Raw genomic sequence first — 5,709 nt, forward strand, 5'->3', positions numbered from 1 at the left:
TATACAGGTGATGTTATGTTTCATTTATTATAACCATTATTTTCACATATATTTTGCTTCAGCGTTAACATATGATGATTATAAAATCTATCGTGCTCAGCACCCAGGACCCCTAACAAATCAATCTTTTTTAAATTGGGTCCACCATGGTGGGGAAGAAAGGCCAGGATTTAGGTGGGCAAGTAATCTTCACTACTCAGGTGCTAGGCCAGATAATGATGGTCGAAGATTTAATGGAAGACGTGGAAACAGAAGGGACAACAGAAAAGCAAGCAGAGGAGGTAACATTTATTACAACACCTATAATTAGTGTTTTATTGTAATTTAATGTGCTCATGCATTGTCTGAACAAAAATAATTAAATGATACAGACTTAGTTTTTATTTTTAAAGAGTTCTGTCGTATTAAATATTGTATTGGTTTAACTTTTCACCATAATTTGATCAACTGAAAACTTGAGATTTTTATGAGATACCTTAGTTTATTTTGTAAAATGTAATAAATGTATGAAAATTTTTTTTTTTCTGTTATTATAACTTAGAAAAACTTATTTCTTATGCATGAACTTCAAGTTTAGATTTTTATTTAGATTGTTTTCATCATCAAAAGTAATTTCTTAATTTATCTATTTATTTAAATTTACAATAATATTTTATAAACTTGCATAAATAAGGTTAGGTGTCACTCATATAGGTTAAAACTAGACAACGGAGTGACCTAAAAAAAAAAAAAAAACACAGAATAAATAAAAATAAAAACACAGAAAGAATTATAAATAAGAAAAAAAAACTAAAAAAAGGAAAATAAAGCACTAATAAATAAAGATGATATTAATAATTGCAATAATATAATGAAAATAATAATATTAATAATAATGTGAATAAAAAAATATTATGCCATAATATATTAATATTATGCCATTATGCAGAAACTGTTTTGAGAATGTCACATTTATTATAACAAGCAAAAAGATAGCACAACTCATCAAAAATAAAGAAAGTTATTTCCTTATTTTCTATTTTGTATACATTAAAATATCTTTTACGTACACTTTATACAATACAAAAATTTTGTTCTTTGTAATTTATAATGTTTTAAATATGGTGCTTATCAGTTTACTAAATAATGACACTGATGTGTCAGATAAAGTAAAAATAAAGATTGTAATTTTTTTCTTAAACAACAGGAACTTTTTATTTAGAGTATATATTTTAATTGATATTGAAAACATAGTGATTGACAATCATTCATTTGTTATAGAAGATATGAAGTAGTTTTTAGACTGACGTATAGCATTTTCTTTTTATAGTAAGATTATCCAAATGTTAAGTATTTATACACATAATAACTTTTTTAGGTAATATGGCCCCAACAAAAACGTCGCTTATATTTCATAAAGCATTCAAAAAACATTTAATTGATAGTTTCACATTGCCTTCTGATTCAAAGATTGAGTGTAGGAACGGCCATATACTTTTTATATTTATTGAAAATGGAGAGTCGTTTACTAAAACTGTTGAATTAGCCAATCAGTATTTTGTCTTCAACTTAACCACTAATAATATCTATAGCCTTGTAAATATAGCCAAAAAATGGACTCACAATTTTAATAGAAGTTCTAAATTTTTTTTTGCCTTTTGCAATGACCTCTTTGTTTCTCATAGACTAGTGGATACAATAGCACAGTCATTAGAGTCTACTTCTAGTAGGACCAATTTCCCTCGTGAAACAGTTTCAACATTGTCAGAACATGAAAAAGTATTATCTTCAAATAATAGTAATCCTGTATCTTCCACATGTGATATTTCAGACTTTCAAAGTACTTCAAGAGAAAAACTTACTCCTAAGAAAATAATGTTTAAAAAAAGGTTGTCAGTTTTGTCTTCAATATTAGCAAGTACTTCTAGGAAATACCAAAATAAGATAGCTTTAGTAAAAGCCAAATTGAAGAGCATGCCATATAAATTAAAAGTTTTAAGACAAAGTGTTAAGAGAAAAGAAGAAATAATAAAAGCTTTAAGGGCAGAAGTTAGAGACCTAAAAAAAAAATTACAAACAAACTACTACAGTAGGCGTATTCGCAATCTTATAATTTCAAAAAATGCAAGAAAAATTAAAGAGAGAGAAAAGTTAAGACAAGTAATGCTAAAACATAATGTTGTTAATAGAAAAAATAAAATAGCAATAGCCAATTTAGAAAATGATATGATCCAAATGGAGGAAGGTGATTGTCAAGTTGCATTCAGGTCAGATGATAATAAAACTTATACATTACTAACTAGGATGGTAATTTATAGCATGTTGTTGTCTAATGTCCCAACAATTAACATTCCATTCCTGTTTGAGAAAATTCTACAATATCTTGGTGTTAAATTTTCGGATATTCCCCAGAGTAGTACTGTTGAGCGAATGGCTCGTGAACTTGGCAGTATATCAGACCTGCAATCAGCAGAGTGGGCTATCAGTAATAATAATCTTACTCTTGGGTTTGATTCCACAACGCAAGAAGGTGTTCATACTAACAGTGTACACTTAACATCAAAGAATAAATCTCAAGTCATTGTTCTAGACCAGTTACTAGGAGGGACAGCTGATGATTATGAAAACCATATATGTAAAGCTGTAGATCATATGGCTTCAATTAATTCAGATTTTCACTTGCTCTCCTTTGTGGATTGTCGTAGTTTGATCATCTTAAATATATCCAATACAATGTCAGACAGAGTGGCAGTAAATCATCTTACCATAACCAAAATTTGTGAAACTTGGGGCAAAAATCTGAATGAGCTAAACTGCCATTTGCACCCTCTCGAAACAATTGCTACTTCATGTCGATCAGCATTGAAGTCTCTAGAATCTGAAAGTTGTGAATTATTTGGTAATGATTGTATGGCAGTTAAAATTGTTATGGCTATGAACAAAATGAGGTTTAAATACGTCAAAGGTGATCCAAAAGGATTTGTTAATTTTTTAGACAATAACAGATTACCATGATGTATCATTCCAAGATATCGTGGCAACCGTCTTCACGTAGTGTTCCATACTTGTTTTATTTTCATTAAACACTATTTTCATTGAACACTGTTGGAACAGTAAAATGTCAAAGTTTACAAAGGCTACTACGTGCAGCTTTTTTAAATTCAACTTCAATAAAACAAATGTGTGTGCTTGCAGTATTTGGAAAACTTCTTACTGGACCCTGGATGCAAATATTTTATGTGTCAGCAGATAATGCAAGTTTTGACCATGTTGCTGGTATTCAGGTAGTAAAAGATGTTTTGCAAATAATTAAAAATTGCAAATCTGATCCAGGCACACTGTTATGCAGAACAACCGATTTTTTTGGAAATCCTCTTATCCCAAATGTTTTAGAATCTGTAACAAGTTTATGTTCTATTGATGCACAGCTTATCAAAATGATTTCTTCATGTCTTGTTGCGGTGGAAGATGTTTTGAATAGACAATATAAGAGGTATTTCTTGATTACAGTTACTGAGATACTCAAAGAAGAGACAGCAAGTGCAAGACTTCACAATATAGATAGTGAAGAGTTAATGGGTATGTTTAGTGATGCCAAAGAACGATCACCTAATGCGTCAATTTGTTATATATCTTCCAAGTTAAGATCAAAAAAGAATAAGACTTTAGATTATCTGGATAGCCTTAACCAATTATGTAGAGAAAATGTTGTTTCATGGTCAGTTCATGCAGCTCGTAGAGAAAGAATGATAAATCGATTAAAGCATGCTGAAATTCGAGAAGAGATTTCTAAAAGACAGGCATGCAAGCGTCAAAAAATAGATGAAAAACAAAAAAAAAAGTTAGAGCGAGAGCTGCAAGTTCTAACTAACAATGAAATAAAAATTTTATATAAACACTTGCCTACAAAGCAACTTGATAATTTAGATGAGGTTATGTCCGAAAAAATTGTAGGCAGAAAACTCTGTCACAAATGGTACGACCCAGACAAATTGAAGTCTGTCTTGTATGATGGGAGAGTAGAAAAATTAAATAAAAGGAATGAAGACAGAATTTACACTATCTCGTACTGGAAAAAAGATTAAACTGACTCAGAAGCTATTGAATATTACATGAAAAAACTCCAGCTTGCAGCTGATGTTATATCAGGAGAGTTGATATTTTCATAAAATGACTGTGGTTTTTTAAGTGAACATGTAATAAACTGTAGTAATATTAGTTTGTGATGTAAGTATATTATGTATAAATATAGTTAAATGTTATAAAAATGTATATTATATATATGTATATAAACAAAGCACCAGCAATAGGTGTGGCTTGTAAAATAGGTAAGATAGACTTGCAAAATAGGCAAGCCAAGTACTGCAAGTGGTGGGACTTGCAAATTAGATACTGCAAGTGGTGTGACTTGCAAAACAGGTACTACAGTGGTGTAGTTTGCAAAAAAGTATCTGCAAGTGGTGTGACTTGCAAAATGGTACCTGCAAGTGGTGTGACTTGCAAAATGGTACCCGCAAGTGGTGTGACTTGCAAATTAGGTACCGCAAGTGGTGCGACTTTCAAAAAGGTACCAAGTCAGTTCAGGTTAGCCTGCACATGTAAACTTTTTTATGCCTTTGTTAGTTTTCACATGTATTAAAAAGTTGTATTAGTAAATATCGAATAAGTTTTTTTGGAGATTCAATATACAATCCAAATGAAATTTAATGTATAGTCTTTCAAATTACTTGTTGTAATTTTTTAAAGTGTTAATGCAAAATATTGGATACATTAAATAATTTTTTTACTATATTGGATTAAATAGAGTAGTTTTTTAATTACCTTTATTTTTAAAGATTTTAGGTTTAATTGACAAAAAAAAAAATTCAAAATAATGTGAAAACTTGCAGAACCAAAAATAAAAAGTGACATGTCATGCTGATTTGGCATGGAATGTCCAAATTGCAAATGATGTGATTTGCAGCTTTATGATAGACGGCTCTGGCTTGCGTTCTCGTTGTGTCTATCGTTAACAATGATTATTAAATTTCATTATTGAAACATAAATTTTTAATCATTAACTAAAAGCCAAGACAAATTATTTACAATTTTTTTTTCAAAATAATATTTAGTTTTCTTTTTTTATAGATTAAAGAGGGAAACGGTTACAATGCTCTGTTTTATAAAAATATAGATTCTTTGATGCCTCTGGTAATGTGGTAAAAAAAAATTTTATACTAATTTCCGTTATTTTAAATAGTATCAGTTTAAATTTATTATAAATTATTAAAACACTTTTTAAATTTTTTTTAGGTTCAAAAGGCGGATGGGGGCATACGCCCCTTACCCAAAGTCAATCTTTATACCATTAATATATGTTGTAAAGAAGTGAAATTGAATTTTTGAATTTTGTATTAGATTTATTTATGTTAATAAAAATAAAGATATTTTTGTTAATTTGTCATTTTTGATAATATGCTGTGTTACCATCACACCACCATCCACCCTTAACTCAAAAACACACATCTTATATTTGGCAATGGTCTGTAAGCAAATTTAATCAGTTTGTTAAATTTAAAAATTACAAATTTTGTAAAGATAAGCTCATTTTCTTTTTAAAAAAATGATTGTTTAGACGGTATAGGTGGTGCTTTGGTGCCCCCTCTAGCCTCCTAAATACGCCCTGTTGCTCAAAACTATTAAAAATTAGTAGTTCACTTTTACACCTTTCTTTTGATACCAAGTGGTAGG

General features: G+C 29.6%; 1 long non-coding RNA gene across 1 annotated transcript; it reads left to right on the forward strand.

Moving 5' to 3' along the window:
- The first annotated feature begins 207 nt into the window (after positions 1–207).
- Positions 208–5,321, forward strand: LOC136085092 (uncharacterized). The gene is made up of 3 exons (XR_010641070.1): positions 208–281; positions 5,107–5,177; positions 5,272–5,321. It is a non-coding gene; the product is annotated as an uncharacterized LOC136085092 (long non-coding RNA).
- Positions 5,322–5,709: the final 388 nt, after the last annotated feature.

This window comes from Hydra vulgaris, chromosome 09 (genome assembly GCF_038396675.1).
Source record: "Hydra vulgaris chromosome 09, alternate assembly HydraT2T_AEP".
NCBI lineage: Eukaryota > Metazoa > Cnidaria > Hydrozoa > Anthoathecata > Hydridae > Hydra > Hydra vulgaris.